We start from the raw sequence: 23945 nt of genomic DNA, 5'->3' as shown, positions 1-23945 counted from the left end.
TCTTCATCTAAAAACATAAAGCGCACCATGAACATCACCGCACTATGATGCCTGAGCCATTTATGTGTTTCCATTTTTAGGATTAAAGTATTTTGCCTCCGTACCCTGTAATCTCACTGCCGTATCTCACATTATAAACCAAATAAAAAATAGTTAAATACGAGTATTTAACAGCTTTTTTATAATAATAATGTACCTAATTTTACTTACATTTGTGGATATGGCAGTGAAATTACATAGTACTTAGGTTTAACTCAACAGTTTTTTTTTATACCACTGAGGTGGCAAACAAGCATACGGCCCACCTGATGGTAAGCGGTTACCGTAGCCGTTCGACGTTTCGTTCGTCTGCAATACCAAAGGTATTACGCGCGTATCACATAAGGTATTATTATTTATAATATGACATGTGGGGGTTACTACGTAATATTTACTTATTTTACTTTGTATATGACATATAACAAATAATATAACATAAATACCCAACTTCTGTTAATCCATTCACACTTATTTAACTATAGCTAGGTCTTATTTAGGACTTCTATTAACAGTAATTGAAATATATTTTATTTAATGACCACGTAGTTTACTATACTTGTTCACTCTTGATACGGCAGGGCGATCCGCTTTGTTCAACGGTTGGACAAGAAGTGTCCCCCCCACCCAAATGACAATCTTTTATATCCACACGGCCGAATTCGAGTAAACAAGTCAGTGAGATCACATGTTCTTACAATTTCATTACTTTTTATTTAAGTATCATGATAATAAATAATTATAAAATCAATTAAAATATAAATTAGTGTTCTATATTACCAAATAATAATAATTTATTACCAAATTCGGTATAATAACAATTTTAATACTTTATTATATTCAAAATAGTTACTTTGATTTTTATTAATAAATGTTGAAATGAACACATTTTGACACAAGATGATTAAGAAAATTAATATAATTTATATTAAATATCTAACACGCGCGTTGCCTACCCTGAAGAAACCTCTTTACCTCCTTTTGAAGAACTGGCTTCAGAAATGACAATGTATGTCTAAGATGCTGCTTGATGTCCTTTGGCGATGGTTATTATTTTCCATCAGGTGAACCGTCAAAATTGTTTGCCATTCTAAGTATCATAAAAAACTTGTACATAGAAATATTACAAAGTAATTTCTTATATTTATGTAATCTTTCTCTCTGTTTCTGTGGTTTGTTATTTATTATGTAAAAGTTAATTTTGCATTCTTTTATTTAACTTAGCTTCAAACTCAAAGATTTGTATGTAGAGTCTCGTTTTTCAAAAAGTTTTTTTACCTGTGATTACAAGGTATTACAATTATAAGAAATACCTACTTATATTTTAACAAGCTTAATGTAGAATACATTGCAATGAGCATTGCAATGTATTCTATACTATTCATGGTACTGTTCTTGTCTATAGATAATGGTTGCTCATCTATTAAGCGGTGAGCTAGTATACTATTTCATATTTCATAAAAAAAAATTCAAAATCATAATTACTATTAGTAAAGAGGTACATAATATAATTACACCAATTGCTTGGTCCTCAAATTAGGACAGTCTATGTTATCAGGAACTAGGCAATCAAAATCTGGAAGCACAACCCTTTGATTTATGCCCCTTTTTTTAATAACATGTATAAAATCTTCAAAGACCGTCCCTACTGTCGGAGAGAGGACAGAAGGAGTGTATGGGCCTCTTACGTACTAAAAACCACACGATATACCTCGAGGCGTATTTGCCGGATCCCCAGGTTCCATTTGTAGACGACTGGGAGGTGGTTTATGCTCCTATCCTAACCCGAAGTAATTCAGAAAAAATAACTTGGTAATTGGCCGCAACGGTTGTTGGGTATCGAAACTTGAACCCCATTTATACAACTGTTCATCACTTTTTACAGAGATTGTTGAAATATTAAAAACCTTCAAATTTATAATATTGGTATGGCATCATTTGGATATATTGGTAATTAAAAAAAAAACTTTAGCCCTAGGCTCACGGACTGACACGAAGGCAAACTATACTAATCGTTTTACAATAAAATTGACAAAGATGTTGCGTAACATAGATATCTACTCACAGAAAAGCTGACGATTTGACAATATTCACCTGTTGAAGACAATTAATAATAAAATATTAACTAGATTTGTTTTACCAAAGTTTGAATTGTAAATTTAGTTGAAGCTTTAATACTTTATTTTATTTATCAATTGAAACTTTTGTTTCGACTTCAAATTGATTACAATAACATTTAGTGTTATTAAAACAATTAAACTTTGTCTCGGTAACTAAAACTAAGTGCGAATGTAAGTTAAACAAAAACTATATTAAAGTTTAATTTTCTTTTCATTTTTAATGACATATTTAGTTAATACTAGAAAGTAATCATTATTTTCATTATACAGTAAATCGCACTACACATATCGTCATAGTCGTAGAATAGTGACGGATCTTTATATGTATTTTACGACTATGACGATATGTTGAAACTACAAATAATAAGTTATTCAGTTCTCTATCTATGTGAGTAACTATGTTGCAAAATTATATATCATTAAAATTTAAAAGTACTAGTTTTTCCTGGGACTTTGTCTGCATGACCGGGATATATTTTTTACTTTTTGTTTAGTTTTAGTTTAAGTGTAGTTAGAATAAAAAGTAGTCCTATATTTTTTTTTTTTCGCAAATAGTATATATACCAAACCATATGCTGACTGAGAGAATGAACAATTAAGTTGCCAAAAGGTAAAAAATAAACTAACAAACTCTTATATTTGTAATAATAGTAAAGATGGTGTGCAAAAAGTAAATGAAATCTTGGTATTCTTAGATTTTTATGTTGTTTCTATACATTTAAATTCACGATCGAGACTTAACGTGACAAGATTACATTACGTGATTTTAATGTTCACAACTTGGTGCGATCCACGTCAAAACGTCGACAATAAAAATTAAGTAAGTATGTAGCTACTATTTTTCTGTAATCAGGTCTTGTTAAATATCGATCGTAAATTTAAATACTAGACAGATTCTAAACACAAATGATCAATTAAATGAATTTTTTAACAAATTTAATATTATTAAACCTAATCAACATGGCTTTCGGAAAAATGGCTCCACAACTCTTGCAGCTTTCAAACTTGTAAATGAGGCATTGCAAAATGTTAATAAAGGAAACTATACAACTGTGTTATTTATTGATATGTCTAAAGCATTTGACCTTGTGTCCCATGATAAATTATTGTTAAAATTGGAATCTAATGGTATTAGAGGACTTGCAAAGAGTTGGTTACAATCTTACCTGGAAAACAGAAAACAATGTGTGGAAATACAACAACTAGACTCCTAAATCAACGGTACAAATGTTTAAATCTGAATATGAACACAATAGTTACGGAGTCCCTCAAGGAAGCGTACTTGGACCGCTATTATTTCTAATATATATAAATGATCTTGCTGACATAATAAATAATAAAACAATACTTTTCGCAGATGACATTTCAGTTATTGTCTCTACAGATAAAGAATGCTCAATATTGCAACATAAAATGGACACAAGAAAACAATTTTCTAATAAATGTAGGAAAGACAAAAATGATGAATTTTAATAACTTTAAAAATACTTCAATTAATATACATATAAATGAACAAATTATAAATAATGCAAATTGTGTGACATTTCTAGGATTAACAATAAATTCTAAATTGACATGGAAAGAACAAATAGAAAAGGTATATGCAAAGATTAAAAGATTCCCTTTTGCACTCTACAAATTAACCAAGATAGCCAATAAAAATACTGCTATTACAGCATATTTTTCATATGTTGAATCCATGATTAGATATGGATTGCTACTTTGGGGTAATGGCGTTGATATTGGGAAAATTCTAGTTGCGCAAAAAAGTTGCATACGTGCTATATGTAATATTGCACCTGATGTTTCTTGTAGACCTTATTTTAAGTCTCTGAATATATTACCTGTTCCCAGTCTGTATATACTTGAAGCGGGTATATTTGTTAAATTGAATAAGCACATGTTTACAGAAGCAAAAGAGCAAATACAAAGAAGCGCAAGATACCCTAAAAAACTAGTGACCAATACAATTCCTAAAACTAGCCGTTTATTAAGAAATTCCTATATGATGTGTTTGAAAATCTTTAACAATATACCTACGAATATAAAGGAACTTCCATTAAATAAATTTAAAATTGTGTTACGTAAATGGTTACTTAGCAAAAGCTTTTACTCTGTTGACGAATTTTTCAAGAAAGAATAGATAAATATCTAATATAGTTGTCGATGCATAAATTAAATTAATCAATTCCTATCAAAATGTGACATTTGCATGCTATACTGTAATGGCTAAATAGGCACGAAACTTTATGTAATATAAGACCACTGATACCTACCCTATTTAAAGCAAATAAATTTATTATTATTATTAAACATATTTTCAATAACACACAGAAAGTCCTTTGGGGAATGTTTCTGAGTATAATAATTTAAAATGTGTAAAAACATTATCTGTGTTGTCAGCATTTATGTTAAATAACACATAAAAAACAACTTCTTCAGCGGTATTTATTTCAAACATGCCTAAACAGAATGGGCAAGTGCTTACCATAAATAATTTTACCCAAATGCTAAATAATAAAATTACTTGTACCTAATTTTTTACTTTGTTTCTAAACACAATTTCATATCTAAAAAATATATAAAGGTCCTTAATATTTTCTACCACCAGATATTTAATGAGAGATAATCACAACTGTCAGTATTGTAGATATTGGAATAGAGGACCGGCCATAGATTTTTTTTATACAACTTAGAACGGCAAACAAGCTGACGGCCTACCTGATGGAAAGCGGAAACTGTCGCTCATAGACATGAGCAGTACCATGGACAGAACATAGTATACTGTTTTGCCCATGATACCCCCATGCGTTGCCATTCCTGAGGACTCAGGTGTTATTCCTCTGTACCCTGTAAATTCACGTCATATCCCACTCTTCAAACTAAAACACAGCCATGCAAACACACCTGCTTTACGGTTGAAACACGAATGGGACAGAGGTACCCGAGCAAATGACTTTTGTACAATGTTTCTCACTATAGTGATGCTTTTCATACGTCTATCTGATTGTAGTGCTGATTTAATACGAGTATAGTTTGTAATTGAGTATTGTGTTAAATAAAAAATAAAAGTAATAAAAATTTTCTGCACATGAATAGAACGGATCATCTACTTTTGAGATTATTTAATGTAATATATTTCAGTATTTTATTTATACAAATATTTTAATAAAGTGAATAGTAACTAAAAATGTCATTATTGTATACTTGCCTCAACATTTTATACGTCGATATGTATAACACAAAATTCTTTTTCTACCACATTAGTGCTACGTTAAACCAGTATTTTGACACGTACCTTCCACAGCGGTAAAATCTTAATGTCACGCCATATTAATTTACGTTTTTTCGCGTATTTTCAGAAATATAAAATATTCTTTATCTGATACAAACTGTTTATTATGTCTTGCGTATTATTTATAATATATTATATTAAATAAGTAAAATATCCACGCGCGGAGCATGAAATAAACACAGTGAGCGGTTTGTCAATAAAACATTTTCTTCTATATACTGTGTCAATTTATTATCTATATTATAATAAAATTGAATAATTTCCTGCTTTTTTAAAAACCTAAACAAAAACAAGAACCAATTAATGTACTTAAATTAATAATTTTTAAAATCAAGATGTGTTAGTTCTTTAGACTGTCACGAGAAAATAACGAAACAGATTGTAGAGAAATTGTAATTAATAGAATACTCATTAGGCCAACTTAAAAACAGATGTAAAACCCTTTATTTTTATCAGTATTAGGAATTCAAATCGTATATATTTATATTTTTTTTTATTAATTACGATTACCACGCGGACAAAGTCTGCAACATGCAAATAAAATATTTTGATGTAAGATCAACGTAACAATGTTGAAGCTTAAATCACGTCTATATAAGGTGTAACAGGAAGGGTATAACAATCCAAAACGCAGCGTAAATATTCATGAAACTCAACAAATTTCTCCAAGGAAAATGGGTCGGAATATGAAAATAATTTTTAAATCTTTCTAGTATGAAAGATTTTATGTTGATCACGAGACCGCATGATTTGTAGAAAAGGTTTTACCTTACGTAAAATTTAAGAGTCTGTGATTCCTGTCTACCTGAAAGTGATAAAGGCATAAATTAAAGATATTATAAAAAACAATTAGCATAGCTATCTGTGTATTGGTTAGACCGAATACTTAATCACGTAAAATAATTACTGTTTTACTTTTTTTCTGTAATTAAATATATTTGGGGTTTTTAATAAATTATATCTTTTGTAATGGTAACAGTTAACAGTCGGTTATGTGAGACATATTAATGAGGCACTTCTTTTAAAATATGAATTTTATTACAAAAATAAATTTTTACTATACGAATGTATCAATGAAAATAAATAAGTATCTAAATATTTCTATCAGTTATCTAATATCCATAGTAGTATAAGTTCTGCTTCATTTGAGATTAGATGGACGTCATTATCGTATTCATTTTATCATATTTCTATATACAAGTAACATATATATATGAAATGAATTTATGATGAAAAAATTTATACCAACACATTGTCACTTCATATTCTGGAATACCAGTAAATTCATTATCTGTTGAGGCATGTCAAAGGTTTTATTGTACAAAGAAAGTGGTTTAATTTTGATATGAGAGACTACAATGCTCTCACGTGTAGTAGAAGCAGTATAACTTGTTCTACATAAATTTATCGAGACTATTTCGACTAATACCACACCCATAACAACATATTAATGCCTCAATATTGGGTATTGGTCTGTCCCTATTAGAGGGCAATAGAGAAAGCTGTTATTACATTAGTAGACACTATTACCATACAGGCTTGATGTAGAGTCCTATCGTGTTTTCCATCTTTTACCTACTCTAATATTTTATGTTTTATTTTTTTAATTATTTCTTATATAGCTATAAAATAGAAGTATTTGCCAACTTCTCCTTGATCTTATCTAAATAAATAAAAAATATTTGACTTTTTTTTTGTTGTATTTCTAATTGTCAGGACAAGGTTGGTATGAAAGAAAATGTTTGATAAATCGTATGAAAAAACATCCTTACGAAGTAAGGGTGAGCAACTAGTGTATTATAAAAATAAACATTGCTATATTTTCCTTGACTCACACCTGAGATAGCAATGCAAGCGATTCGTCACGTACGTAAACAGGTAAATACTTATGTAATGTAGCTAAATCCAATTGATCTCTGAATATTTTAGATATAATAACCATCGGAACTACTTCAAGGCCGCATAATCTCTACTTTCAAGAAGCAAAACAAATAAAAAGTAAAAATTCCTTAAGTTCTTAATCCCATGTCGGATCTACACGAGTCGATGTATTATGTATCTCTCTGAAAACTTTTTCCTTAAAAAAAATTTGCTAAGAAACATTAATACACTTCGGGAAAATATTATCAAACTAGCTCGGTCCTGAGGATTCAAAATTTTGGACTTGATCATAATACAGAGCGAAATTGTTAACATTTTTTTTAGGAAGCGTTCTATCAAATAAACTGAATATTTTCACTTTTGGTCGAAAAACAAGAAAAAAATTTAAGCATCCCATACTAAATTGGTTGTGACGGCTATTAGTATGAAAGGCTCAAATTTTTTGTCGATTTTGAATATTGTAATTACAAAATTTCTATTCTAATGTATACTTAGCGTAGGTAATTCCTTAATTTTATGGTTTATAGATGTATAAGTTAAATTATAAATTACATTCGAGCTACCGTTACCGTTTTTTGTCAATCATAATAATAACGCCTGTTAGTTACCTGTTGGTTATTATTAGTTTAAATATTATTCGTTTATTAAACGATTTATATACAATTAAACTTAAAATTAGGCGAATGGGGAGTTTCTAGTAGTTGTCATACTTGGCAGATGGGTTGGCAATAGCAGTTAGGCTTTGGTGAAGCCCCTTAGGGGAGGTTTACGAGTATATTCAGCAGTAGACAGTTAATGCCTGATATGATGATGATGTTGATGAAACTAAAAATTATAGTAATTATTAAATTCTTGCATTATTTTTGCTGACATAATATTCTTTTGTTCATAACGTGCATATAGTATTTGTGCGTATATTATAGTATTTGAAGGGTGTTCTATTAAGAAATTATAATACGAGCTGTTTGTTACCTAATTAGACATTAATTCAAGGCACGTTTATATTAAATTAAAATTTAGATCAAACTTAATCTGCGATAAAAAATGACAGTATTTAAATAAATAATTATAAAAATGTGTTGGCATATTTTAATAATTATTTATTTACGCTCTTTTTGTATTGAATCACTTTTAAATTACTTCTTCAAATGCTTCAACATTTTTTATTTGTATTCATTTAATTTGTATTCTATTTTTAAATAAAATACATAAAGAAATAAACAACTGACTGATTACAGGCATGATTTCAGCTGAAAATGCTTAATCTAGAACATTAAATTTCGCGGTTCCTTTCATAATATAAATGAGCACTAAGTAAGATTTTCTAGGAACTCCTACGGAAACTGTTGATAACGAATTCGCCCAAGCGAAAATGCGGTAAGCAGATAATTATTCACAAAACTAATATACTAAGACAGATGTAATTAATTTAATAATAAAAGATTCATTTTAGTAATTCGAGTCTTAAAAATTAATTATAAAATTTTACAAATACGTATTCTATAAAAAAAAGTCAATTTTTTATTAAATTAAAATGAAGTAATTACGAGTAAAATCGATTTATAATTTATATAGACGTCGCATGAGATATTAAACATAAATATAGTTAAATAAACTCTCTATTTAAAAGGTATTTATCAGTACCAGAGGTAGCTACAAAGGTTTTAATCGTTATTTTGTACATTTATGATTTCATAGGACTTAGATATTGTATAGAATTATATAAAATTGAACTGAAAATAGTAAGGTTGTTTACCATATTAAATATTTAATTTATTTAAGAAAATATAATATTAGTGTTGGTAAACATTGCAATGTTAATTATATAGAGAGACACTAATAAAATTTACCGAAACTCTAAAATCGTGTAAGGTCAAGTTACAGTCTAAACAAAAGTCGCTTAATCAAAGTCATCTAAATTTTATTTCAGTTGAACTTAATGAGACTTACAAAGTCCCGTTAAAGAACACCTATTTGTAATCTTGATGTTGTTGTTCGTCTTTATCCATCACAACTTGAAATTTCATTATTAAGTTTAAATTAGCTGAAAATTTTATTATTAGGTAAATTTCATTGTTCAGATTGTTGCATAACAGTAATAAATTCAATTGACTTAAAATCTCAGAGATTTTCTGTGTCGTCATTATCTAATTTCCATAAACTTTGCCATTGGAACAATGTTTTACATATTTAGCAAGTATTCAGGAGTGGATTGTGAGTTTTCTTGTATTTTATTTGACGAATAGAATATTGAACTAAGGGTGAATACGCACTGGGAATTTCTATCGTACGGTTTTACACCACACGAATTGAACACTTTCTTTGCACAGTTTTTTTTCCCAATGGACGAAACAGAAGATAAAACCGATATATTACATTGATATATCCTTGATATATTACAAAATTGTGTGACAAACTGTAAAACGTATCAACTTTTTATCAGAATTAAGTTAAATTTTGTTTTCTTATATTTCTTTACATGAAATTTTAGGGTGTGGTTTTGCACGTTTTATGTAGAAGGGATGGATTTTATATAAAAGCAGAGTTTATATTAATTGATCATTTAATTTTCATTTAAAAAAAGAAAAGAAAAGTAAAATTATATTGTCACTACGTTAACTAGCATCAAGGAAAAGAGCAAACAAAGTTCATTTATTTTCTTTCAATCCTTTGTCCCATTTATTTCATTTTAGTTTCTTTCTATCCGAAAAACTTACACTTACTCATATATTAAAAAATAGCTTTATCCCACGATTTCATATGCGTGAATTAGTATATGTTTAGCACAAACGTTGGAATATAACCTACCCATGTATTAAGTTCCGTTTATTACTCTTTCACGCAAATCAATTTTTAAGTAATAAAAATTCATTAATTAAATATTGAATAGAATAAATGGCTATTTACATTGTATTTTAAATAAATTCTGTAACGCATTGAAATAAATAGTTAATTTTTAACAATTTAGTACAGTCTTAATTTATGGTAATGATGTACTGTTATTATATAGTATTTCAATGGTGTCTTGTTTATACTCTTTCATTATTACAAAAATCTATTTTTAAAAGAAGTGTTTACAATTTATAATTAATGTGAGAACGTGGAAGTAGGTTATTACTTAATACTCGGCAATTCTCAGCAGAGAGCTATAAATACATCATGTTCATAAGGAAAGGGAAGTCATTATTATTTTATAATCAAGCATTATTGCCAAAGTATTATATTTGATAATTATATCAGTTATCCTCGAATATTATCATTAAATAGAGTTATTTTCTTTCAAAGTCAATTTAAAACATTAAGTTTTGTTGACACTGCAATAATAAAGGAGTGACTCGTTTAATTATTGATTATATAAATCATAGTCTAAAAAAATAGTAGTAGTATTATAAGTACTTGCAATAACAACCTAAGCTAGTCGTAGTTTTTAATTACGCTGCAATGCTGTTATAAACAAGTAAATATAATATATTTATTGATTTATTGCTTGAGTCAGTATTATTATCATAAGCTTATTATTATAAATTAATATTATTTATTATATAAATTAATTGTAACAAATTGAATTTGTCATGATGGGCCAACTGACCTGACTTTATTGTCACGTATTACCCTCATTAGTATCCCACTAGCATATATCGGATAACGCATGTGAAGTTGCCATTCAATTGTAATTAAAAGAAAATCTTAACGTATTTCGAACTTGTAAAATTTGCATACTTATTTTTAGTTAGCTACTCTAAATATTACTTTGAATAAATTTTCCATTAGCTTTGCAGTTAACATCTCATATTATATACGTATAGTAAATTATAGAGCTACATTTATGTAGTTGTTGACATGTCGAAACTCAGCGATGTATGTAATAGAAACTTATCTGTCACTCTATGTTATCATTCGGGTGTTAGTTTGTCAAGTATTTTGTGTACGGGCAAACAACAAAAATAGGAAATGGATTCGGTTTGGTTATAATATTCCTTTTTTACTTTAACATATTTATACGTAATTATGATATTTTATAACACCAAATAAATTACATAAATGTTTTAAACCTGCTTACCTAATTTCATTTCAAACAAAAAAAAATATTTTAGTTTAGTTACTTTAACAAAGGCAGCAATCACGCAAAGCTGGATTACGATCAGAAGAAAAGTAAAGCGCTTAACTAATAAGATAATTCTAGCGTAAATAAATATGCCGTAGATTCATATCAGTTGAGTTTTGTGGGTAAAGCGAATAGTACTTATACTACAATGATGTAAAGTTTTATATCGCATTCATTAAAATTGCAAATTTTCATGTTTGACCACAGAAGTATTATACATAAACATAATTTATGATTATTAAAATCATTGGCCTTGCTTTTGTGTCATTAACTGAGTTCAAATTTATCATACTTTTTTTAATAGACGATTATTATTTTTTTACGTCCAAATCTTTTTAGTATAAGAAGTAAAACTATGAATCGATTAACAAATTGAATCTTTACAAGCGGCGACACAATGTTGCATTGTTTCATGTATCAATTGCCTAATAATGACCTTTATATGCAATTGTGTATTTTATGAGTTCAATTTACCTACCGTAAATCATAAGTAAAACAAGCATACATAAATACTAAAGCTTTAGCTTTATTTCAATATATTTTTAAAGCGATTTCAAAAAGTGACTTCAAAAAGGAGGATGATTCAATGTAATTTTAATAAAAAATGTGAAATTTCCATTGTACTGCTCATGTTTATAGGCGACGGTTACCACTTTGCATCAGGTGGGCCGTCAGCTTGTTTGCCATTCTAATATGTATAAAAAAAAAATTATAACACATTTAAAATATTTTTATTAATGTTATCACAGCGTAAGGAACATGTCGTCTAGACTGTAAATATATATGCACATATAAAAAAATAGACTCGTTCTTGCATATCATGTGATTATTTTTGTGATAATATCTTTGTGTTAATAAGGTTTCATAGTTAAAAGAATTGCTGGTTAAATAAGGTTAATCTGAATTGCAATCTACCTAATTAAATACTATGGGGCATTTACGATGCCATTGTGGCATACTAACTTTAAAATAACCTACTTACTTAGATTATCTCATTATTGTACAAAATCGGCACTGCACAGTAATAAAGTATATCTATTCTTCCCATTCTTTCAAAAGTTTTAGAATCTATAGTTCACAGCCAATTATTTAAATTTCTTTCCACCAACAACCTTTTATGCCCCTTTCAATCGGGCTTCCGACCCTCTCATAGCACTACTGGAGCGCTTCTTAATATTACAGAGGACATACGTCGGGCTATGAATAGCACAAAATTGACTGCAATTGTTTTGTTGGATTTCATAATGCTTTCAATTCGGTTATTTTGATGTTCTCCTTAGCACCCTTCGTGCAGTCAACGTTTCCACTCCAGTTATCGAATGGTTCTCTTCTTTTCTTTTCGGCCGCCAGCAGTGTGTTAGAACCAATGATGGTTTATCGAACTGGGCTTCATTAACTGCTGGCGTGCCTCAAGGCGGTGTACTTTCCCCTTTATTATTTTCTATCTTTATTAATAATATTTCTCGAGTCATTACTTCTCCCTTCCATCTGTATGCGGATGATCTGCAGTTGTATCGTCACTTTATGCTGTCTGAGGTTACACAGGCAACTTCAGCTCTAAACGATGATCTACTGGCTATTCACTCCTGGGCTAAATCATTTGGTCTTATTGTTAATCCAGCCAAATCTCAAGCTATGATTGTCGGTAGTGGCAGGCTGAGGTGTAAGTTGGAATGGTCTCAGATTCCTCCATTGGTATACGAGGGTACTAAGATATCTTATACTGATAAAGTGAAAAACTTAGGACTTATTATGGATAGTACATTGTCGTGGACCTCTCATATTAATGACATTAGTAGACGGATGTACTTTTCATATCACTCTCTCAAACGTCTCCAATACTTTCTCCCTTTCAATACCAAAATTATGCTTGCACAATCTATTCTTCTTCCCATTCTGGATTATGCCGATGTCTGTTTCTTAGATGTGACCGAGGAGCTGCTAAATAAGCTTGAGCGGTTGCAAAATTTAGCGATAAGGTTTATTTTCAGCTTAAAAATATGATCATGTCTCGGAATACCGCACTCGTTTAAAGTGGCTCCCAATTAGACATCGTCATGAGACACATATTATAATATCCTTAATAATCCCAATTCTCCTTCCTACCTTCGTTCCCGGTTCCAATTATTACCTCCTCCTTCCAGACCTAGACGTCTTTGTCTGAACCAGTCCAGGGTACTGAAGCTTCCCTGCTGTAAAACCCATTTTATGGGTAACTCATTTGCATATCGTGCTGTACAGCTGTGGAATAAACTTCCCGTGAATATTCAGAATAGCCCGTCTAGCAGTTCCTTCAAAAAAAGATTAAAATCATTTTATCTTTCCAATTTAATTTAAATATAAAAATGATTAGAGGACTGTCATCATTGTGTTCTCTTGTATTTGATATTTATATGTTGTATTTAACGTGTGTAATGTGTGTATATGTATGTGTATGTGTATATGTATATATATGTGTATGTGTATGTATGTATATATGTGAATGCATGTGTGTATATATATAATTATTTATAATTTATGTAAATATTTATTTAAATTTCTGTCTTGCAACTACTGCCCACTCACTACTTCCTATGCCACTGCGTTAGGTTGACTGGAAGAAATCTCTTTTAGAGATAAGTTCGCCTTTGCTAACATTGTTATTAACTTATTGTTGTTACTGTATGTTTTTGTGCAATAAAGAATATATAAAGTAAATTTGAATATAAACCCAGATGGTCCACATGTTCTAATATAACCCGGCCAAATGACATTGTCGCTTATTATATGGTTATATAATTTATATCTAGAAAATCCTTATTTTCCAACCAAGATCACTTTTCTCGTTTTCTTTATTAGTGCAATATGTCATTAATTTTTTCGCTATGAGTATTAGTAAAATAGTCTATAAACTTCAATGTGAGAAAATATTACATAGAACCCTAAGATATACGAGTATGTATCCAATTATGACAGTTATTTTTGCAATTCTTTATCTTAATTTCACCATATATTATATTAATACGTTTTTTTATTAGTATTTGTCTTTAATATAATAGAATATGACTATATTATATATTTTAATTAAAATACAAAAAAAAATTAAAACAAAATAATCCAAAACCAAGTGCCATGTAACAAATCGTGTTGTCTGTAGCCTTTTAAAAATAGAACCATTTTAAATGCATTCAATGTGCATAAATTATCTTCATTAATCATCACAAAAAAGGAAAGAGTAATAAAACCTATACATCTGTCATGCAATTTTATTGCAGAATATTATTTAATATGTCATAAACATTTAATGCGAGAACCGTGATAAACAATCAGGAGCGAAAGAGATAGCTACCACCTAGCAGTTAACTAAAGAGGAAATTAAATGTCCTCACTGAATACATAGGAAATTATTTTTAAAATTTATGTTCTGTTTTACTCGTAGAGTTCTACTCCAAATAGGACAAAGAATCTTTATGTTACGACTCAGATTGTTTGACATTGTCAGTTTCAATCATGCCGCAGGTTACATCAAACGAAATTTTGTTCAAAAGTAGGTAGTGTGGAAGCCGTAATTGCAATATGAGGGGTAGATGCCGTAAATGCAATAGTGATAATATTATAATAGCCAAAGAATATTCATAAAATATTAGAAAAACACGTTGTTCACTTTAGTCTTGCTGTGACCACGACGTGATGCAATCCACATTGAAATGACAGTAATAATGAAAATGATCTGTGTTGTTACAATTTACATAGGTAAATTCATAAAAGTATTTAGTGAGCTGGCATAGTGCAGCTAACCGTTAGGACTAGAACGTTCTCTTTTCAGTTGCTTATATTTATAGACTATATCGTCTTTGTGATTGCTTAGGATGATGTGGTCACATGACGTACTATAATAAAAAAAAACCGAACCTTTAAAATTAACTACCTCTACTTATTAATCAATATGAATAACAATGAATTATTAAATGTGTTTCTAAGTACAAAAGTCGAGAATTACTAGACCTATTTGGATACTTTCTTCTTTTTTTTTTCAAATAAACTTTTAAAATCCGCGGAAGGTTCTTTTGAAGAAAAAAGTGGGATAAGTTACCCAGGAAAACGGAAAATATAATAATAATTCATTTTTATTTTTACCAAATAGTTCTTAACTACTAGTTTAAATATTTTGTGTGATGCTATGATATTTATTGACGCTAATCTCCGAAACCGCTTAACTGAATTTAATGAAAAACTGTAAATGTGTATTGTTTGCTTAAACTTGAGAAACAGGATAATGGACCCGGTGGGTGGCGGTAGAGGCAATACAATATTTATTTGATTAGCTGGTTTATATCCATATTAATAATATAAAGAGGAAACTCTAAAACTACTTAATCTATTTAAAAAATATTTCACCTGTAGAGAGCTACATTATTAGCCAGTAACATATGATATATATGATTTAAAAAAAATAGAGATATCTACCAAAATTACAATAATATAGCCCGAGGTATTGAAATTAAAATTAATTGTCTATTAAAACCTATAAAATGTACTGATTTACCTTTTTATTTATCTACACTATCTTTATACCGGTGTATATTTTTTTTATGATTTTATCACTATGTTAAGAAAATACTTAATAGTAGAGAATTTATAATATCTATCTCATACAATATCTAATTAATCAAAATTTTATTTTTTTTTTAATTAAGCAAATCAAATTTTCTGTTGGATTAAATATAAAATGATAAAATATCCACGTCATAAAGATTTCGTTTAAATATCTTTTGTTAAAGAGCCTAAGAAATTCTTGACATCACAAAATGAACCGTTTTCTAATTAAATAGCATTGTTTAATTATTTTCTAGATAATTATTAATAATATAAGATGAAAAACATTAACTGACTCTCAATGCCGTTTATCAAAGTCTTGACAGGATGGGTTTTAATTGTCTTTATGTTTTATTGCGAATATAAAATAACAATATAAATCTTCGTTTTTTCCATAGATAAAAGTAATATATATTTGAATGCAATAAATTCCTGGTAAATAAAAATAAATAAAATTCGAGAGGAAAATGTTTAGAGCAAAGAAGTGCAATATAAAATAAAATATGTACTTTAATATAACAAAGTATAAAGAGTATTATGGCACAGTATACTCTGCTGTGTTAATGGTACTGTTCATATCTATAAGTTACAGTAACCACTTTACATCACGTCGGCCATCTGTTTATTTGCCAATCTAAATTACATAAAAAACCTTAATAATATGAGATATTTCCCAAAACACGTTTTCAATATTGGCTAATATATTAAATTAGCAATTATTTTTTATAACATGACAGATAATGATTTATATAGAAAAGAATAAACGAAAACGGTTCCCAAATGGTGAATAACTATACACGAACATTTTGTTATTAGAAATGTAAGATTATTTTAATATTTCTTTGGTGTTAACAAAATAAAAAAAGAATTTAAACTTACTTTGTTATCATTTTTAAAACTAATATTGTAATTTTATAATTATATTCATAATTTTAGAATGAACCATCAACGGAGGGATAAGCAGCAGCATCCCTCTTAAAACATCACTAAAGCCCAATTGCGGTTGCCAACCCGTTTGCTATTTTGATCATGATGGGCTAATTTACCTGTATTTTCATTTTTACCCATCATCCCTCACAGATGCCCCCCCCCCCCAAACGTATATAGTTAGCGCAAGCGGGGTTATCATTCTATTATCGTCTATAAAAAAAAACCACCTGCCAAGCATGGCAACCACTGGAAAAACTCCCTTTATTGGGAAGACCTATGTTCAGCAGTGGATAGTCAACAGTTAATATAATAATATATTAAAATAATAATTTCATTATAATAGTATGACAGTTCTCAATTTTATAAATCATAGGTTTTTTTAATCTTTTTTATATAGAGGCTTTTATTCTATAAGGATATGTCAGCCTCATCATACCCTAATCTTAAAAAAATACCTCACATACTTAAAACGTTAATACATAAATAAATAATATCTTAGTAGTCTATTTTAATAAAGGGAATTATTGATACAAAAATATAGTAATTAATGATTTTGTCATTCCGGAATGTGGATCTGCGAGTATATTTGCAAGTAAATATACTCGCAGATCTCCAATCTTCTGTATATTGAGACTATATTTCTATATCAATACTTCCCTTTGTGTTTTGTATTTTGTACATTCGGATATCATATGCTGAACATCATCCAATGTGTTACAAACATCACAATTCGGATTTTTAATTTTATTATTAAGAAAAGCGAATTTTGCATTTGGGTAATGTCTTGAGCGTAATCTAAGAGTTGTAACAACGAAATTTCTATTTTCTTTTTAGGTTTATGAACCACGGTATCCTTGGAGGCTGAGATTGAATTGTTTTTGCTTTTGTCAAAATATTCTCTAAACATATCGTAACAATCTTTTTTTTTAAATTTAGACAAATTTCCATATATGTTGGTAATATATTAATTGCCGAACCCTGCGTTACTGCTTATTTCGCCGAGCGGTTAGCCTCCTCGTTTCCCGATAATCCTATATGCGATGGAATCCTTTGCAATCTCAAAATCGTAGGTTATACACTTCATTTTCAAGAATCGTATTAGTATGAAAAACTATATTAAAATTATGTAATAGATTAAAAGCTAATATTAGTCCTATAATCAGATTTTTCCAGTAACATCGATGACGATATTCATCTTTTTTTGTGATTCAAGGAAATAATATATTGTATGCTAATGTTTTCTTCAAAAGATACGCTTAAAACACGCTTGACAGCTATGGTCCCCGAAGATCTTATCAGGCCTGATATAAATACTTTTGGAATCGTATTCTTTGACATTATACATACCTACACATTTTAAAAATTTTCTTACGATAAAATGAAATTGAAGAGAACAAAGTATGTTCGATTATTAAGTACCCTTCAAAACAACTTAATCTGTGTCTGAAATTAAAATTTTAAATTAGAATTTATTTTATCAAGCATAAAAATTTACTATCGTACCCTCTCTTGAAATAATTACTGCTTTTGGTCAGAAATAAAGACGTCTTCATTAATATTTACGCTACAAATTTGGCCTCAATTTTTATCTCATATTACTTCATTTTATTTAATTTTCTACAATTATAATGATTAAGTATTTTTCTAATCTATTTGAAAAACAAGTATCTACTCCAATTATCTATACAAGTAAATACAAATTAAATGTTGTTCATTGGTAAGCATATCTTCTGAGAATGACTGAACCGATTTTATATTTTTTAATTTTCGCAATAATCTGATTAAGGTTTTTAAGGAGAAAAAAAATGGAAACTGGACGTCTATCAGCTTTATTAGTTACTAATAATTATAATATATTTTGCCTTTTGTATCAAATATAATTATAATATAATCAATAGAGAATGAACAAGATGAAATATTAAAAATTTTATCAAAATAAATAAAAAGCTACGTAAAAAACTGTATTAATAAACCGAATTTATTTTAAAATTAATATTTGATAGAAAAAAAAAATAAGTCATGATTTCTTTTCATTTCTAAAATGGCGGCAACAGTCGATTAAGTCAATAAGAACCAAACAGAAACCAAAAAACCCAATAAAAGTAAGTGAAACAGTAAGATAAATTTACGAAACTCATAGATTGATCCCGTTCAACAATTGTAGAGAGAAATGTACTTCAACAAGATTTTGATATACGTAGTATGAAAATAAAAACTTGAAATCTACCAAATATCTCTTCTTATAGAGAGCAACCCATGCCTACAATAATGCTATGTTAGTGAGTTATTATATGGATTAATGTCTAAAACGTTTCATCGTCATCGTCGATGTAGTATCCCAGTGCAAGGCAAAGGCATTTCCACATTCCACGGATATAACCGAAAATCTTCGAAAAATTGATGTTAAAACTTTCTTATCTTATAAGTACTGTATAAATACCAACTATCTATCTATCGATCTTTACACCAAGTTCGTTATGGAGTAGGCGGAGAGCATCAACTACTTGTTTTTAAAGGCTATATAACTGTATAACTGGTCACGTTTACAGCTTTTATCCTTTGATGTGAGTCCTGTGTAGTTTAATAGCGATTTAAAAGTCGGTTGTAAAGTTCTTACGACTTAGCTATTCTCTCGCTGATTTAAAAGGGAATTGTAATCTACATAAGGATTTATTTTGTTGCGTAAAAGTCTATATAAACTATTATAAAATTATAAAAGTTCAAAAGTCCTCACATTGAGACTTATTTTCTTTTACAAACTAAGCAAAGTTACAAATATAAATAACAGAAACTCAATCGTTTAGAGACAATATATTTTTTATAATTTGGATTTCGGTTATTCATTCATCATTAATTTAACTGAATAAAATTTATTCAAAATCGGAAATTACATTTAAATCAAGGAAATTAAAATAAAAGTTAATTTGTCACGGAGTGTTTATTTTATTTCAAGTATTTAGATGTTTAGGAGGTATTTGGATACTAAGTATATTTCTAAAAGAACCTATTTCTGAAGGAACCTAACATTATAAATTTAGTTGATATTCACACAGCCGATCTCGCGAGACTAGCTAGTATGAAATAAAAATATCAAAATAATGGATTCTGTGAAGATCAAGATTTTTACCTCTCACAAAGAACATTCTCGTTTTTACAAGGCTATATATTACATAATAACAATAAAATCGACGTACACAATCGATCGGTACAGAAACGACGTACGAGGTTGCTTTCCTGGAAAAATATTCATAACAACTGCTTAGACGGAAAAGAGCAATGGTCTTTGGAGATTTTAATTTTAGCTTATTAAAAACAAATATACCAATCGTTAGCTACAAGTAAATTTTATGGAAAAATTAATGTATTTTATTTTTAAATTACCTTATTTGTACGTAGGAGATATTTAAGAAATATTTTCATATGAGTAATAGATGGCAAAACAAATTGTGGCATATCATAGAAGAATAGGACTACATTGTTGTATTAAACCTTCAAAATGTAACGTCGAAGTATATGTAAGTGTTCCAGTATCACGCAAAACCTACTGTATCAAATTGGATGTACTTTTAACTGTTGTATTCCAAAACTAACTATGAAAGTGCTATCTATTTTTTTGATATGCATCTAGATGTAGCATGTTTGATTGGTTTTTCTTACAAATATAATAAAATTGTAACTAGACAATATCTGTACATAAAACAAACACATAAAAAAATTATATGAGGGGGTCTTAATAAAAAAAAATAGAAGCCAAAACAATATCTATTAAAAAATGTTTATTGCTCTGTGTTTGTTTCGAAATCAAGCCAAAACTATTGAACAAAATTAGATGCGGATTTCACAAATATATTTCTGACGTTCAAGCAAGTAAAAATGTGCCTACGGATCTTTCTGTTGAGTTTTTTTTTCGATTTCCTATTTTTTATATGTTTTGTTTTTTTTTCTTTTTTAGTAACTAAAGTAACTAGAAATATTAGTAAATGATGATTCTATTAATGTTATACATTTGAAATTTTGTAAGGATGAATTACTGGGTTTCTTTTTTTCGTAAAAATTATTAAATCGATTTAAATGTAATTTGGTATATGAATACTATTTGTATTCACAGATTTACGCAGGTAAACTCGCGGGATAAGATAGTGATAATAATATTTTTTACCTATCTTTTTTTACTTTAAAGAGATTAACTTATATTGGCTTGTTGGTGCTGCTACTGAAAATTGCAAATCTATTTAAGAATTAATAAATAGAAAAACGACTAAAAATATATAAATAACATGCAAACAATACTCATATTATCTATATTAAACATTATTTAATAATAATAATAATTTATTTCTATCACAATGACACTTTATTTACACATTTTACAAAATCAAATATATATAGACCGCCATTGGAAGTGGACAGAATTTGTACTAGGATACCCTGTGTTACGGTATTCTGGCCGCCACACTCGGCCGCTGGCTATACAAAGAACAGATAGGTAAACCATATTGTTAAATGTAATTATAAAAATCTGAAAATAATAATAATTATTAAATAAAAGGCACAATATTCCAAAATCAGGTACATAATTCCAAATACAAACACAATGTCCAAGATGAACTCAGAACATACTTACGTACCAGAGGGAGACTTTTTACAAAAGTCGGTTTGAGCACCTCTGTCCCATTCGTGTTTCTACCATGAAGCAGTTGTATTCGTGTTTCTGTATTTCGGTTTGAAGGATGAGATATGGCAGTGAATACAGAGTACAGAGAAATAACACCTGAGAAGTTATCATGGGCGAAAAAATATAGTCTGTTATGTCCATGATACTACTTATGTCTACAGGCGACGATTACTACTTTCCATCAGCTGGATCGTAAATTTTTTTGCTATTCTAAATTCCATAAAAAAAAGTATATTTTTTACATTATACTTAAAACTACATTATAAATCACTAATATGAATTACCCTAAGCCACGATGTTTATCTTTTGCCACTAGATATAAAATAGCACTATTTGTAAACCCATCTATCTATTAGGAAGTAATCACGTTATGTAATTGCTTTTTTAATGACCATTAAAATTTGTTTCTGAATTATTCATGCAATACTTGATGTTATAGGAAATCACCCAGTTTAAATCATGCATTCTTTTTTAATTCAATATTAACTTTTGTGTATAGGGGAAAACATATTTACCTATTATCAGAAAATCTTATATAAAATGAATATAGAAGTATCAAAAACTATAACATTTGAATTATATCATACCGTCCATAAATAAAAGAAACAAATTATGGCCCACATATATTTATATGTCAGATAACATTAACGAAGAACAATATTCTTTAGAGAAGGAAGTAGGCAACAAATCCAAGAAACAAAGAATTGACACTATCAGCCGGTTTCAATGAAAATCCCTCTCAAGATGTAGAACACTATTGATAATTTATGTGTTTTAATTTCTTAAGCATTAATGAAGAAAAAACCAACAATTTCCTATTTAAAATTAATTTAATAAGGTTTAAAGAGCGAATAGTATTTTCACGAATATATAATGACACTGGCATATTTAATAAACTATCTAACTTAAGACAAAACAGTTTATCTAGTTTAAGTTAAGCGGAATTGATCATCTTTTCAAGGGAATACCGAAATAAAAAGGGCTGATATCAATTAATTTTTTTTTTACCTATGTTGTATACTTTTACGATGCTAATCTTGAACTATAGTCATTATAATAAACCTTTGTACAATCTATAGGATCTACTTACGCATTGGTCAAATATAATTTATGAAAGTATTTCTATCAATTATTTAGTTCATAGTTTAATTTTAGCTTAGTTTAGAACTAGATGACGCTGTGTAGTATATCCAATGATATTATTATTTTAAATGTTATGACAATTGAGTATTTGTTTGCTGTTCGAAAAATTGCTTGTTACGAAGCAAATGTTCTTGTAAACAAATGATTCCGCATTTTAAATTCAAATATTTTCGGTAATGTACCTTCGAAACATCATTAATTACATATACATAATGTAACATAGATGTGTTTTGTTATGATTAAAATAGCTGTTTGGTTTTTATTTGAGGTCATAACTTCTTTAAGCGCGTTGGACATTTTTTGAGATGATAAAAAACTATTGAACTCGCGACACTGTTATCATTAACGTAACCGACACTTCTGACGAATTAAAAAATACACACGTAATTATTCAAATTTTCACTTATGTGGGCACCCCCGGAGTCCTTTTTTATAAGTTATTATTTATCTCTTAACAAATAAAGTTACACGATAATAAAATAAATATAACACTATTAGTGTTATATCAATCAATAAATATATATTAGAAAAACAAAAATTGTAATAAATGTATAAATAATAAATAAATACAAAATAATACTAGTGCCTTATTTATATAATTTATAAATAAGGCACTAGTCAACTAAGTAGACCCCATAAATATCTGGGCTTGTTTCTAGTTTGCCAACTTGCTTGAAAAAATACATAGAAAAACTGTTAATTCATTACTTTTCTGTATAAAAGAGATATATTATTTACGTTACAATAATTATACGTTAGCTCACCTCCAAACTATTCAAAATAAAATTACTTTTTTTATAATAAGGGGCAAACGAGTATGCGACTCACTTGGTCATAAGTAACTACCGCTGCCCATGATCACCCACAACACTCAAGACATTGCAGGTGTGCTGCTAGCATTTTAAAAAGGAATATGCTTTTTTTTAAGGTTATGATGTATTGGTTCGGAAATACTGTTGGTGGAAGTTGATTCCAAAGAGTGGTTGTGCGTCGAAGAAAGTGCCTTGAAAAACGCACGGTCGAAGACCGCTACTCGTCCAGATGGTTGGGATAAAACTTTAGTTTGTGGCAGATTGTACGGTGGTGTTTCTTTACTATAATTATTTGATTTAATGTTAGCATTCGAAGAATATAAATAACCATCGTGAAAAGGTCATAAAAATAAAAAAAAACTTATGCGACAGG

The 23945-nt window shown here is 28.9% G+C and overlaps 1 protein-coding gene across 2 annotated transcripts in view; it reads right to left on the bottom strand.

The window, feature by feature from the left end:
- Positions 1 to 23945, bottom strand: part of LOC113510807 (gonadotropin-releasing hormone receptor) — a 92713-nt gene that overhangs the window by 37852 nt on the left and 30916 nt on the right. Inside the window, exon 2 of one of the 2 annotated variants that reach the window (XM_052896340.1) lies at positions 6220 to 6256. The exons of the other annotated variant lie outside the window; for it this stretch is intronic. The gene's annotated coding sequence lies outside the window, so the exon portion shown is untranslated. The remainder of the gene's footprint in view (positions 1 to 6219; positions 6257 to 23945) is intronic. 2 annotated transcript variants of the gene reach the window in all.

Source organism: Galleria mellonella, unplaced genomic scaffold (genome assembly GCF_026898425.1).
Source record: "Galleria mellonella isolate WM207_F2 unplaced genomic scaffold, CSIRO_AGI_GalMel_v1 utg32, whole genome shotgun sequence".
In the NCBI taxonomy this organism is placed as follows: Eukaryota; Metazoa; Arthropoda; class Insecta; order Lepidoptera; family Pyralidae; genus Galleria; species Galleria mellonella.
The sequence above is the reverse complement of the archived record's forward strand: the minus strand, read 5'-3'. Positions and strand labels throughout refer to the sequence as shown.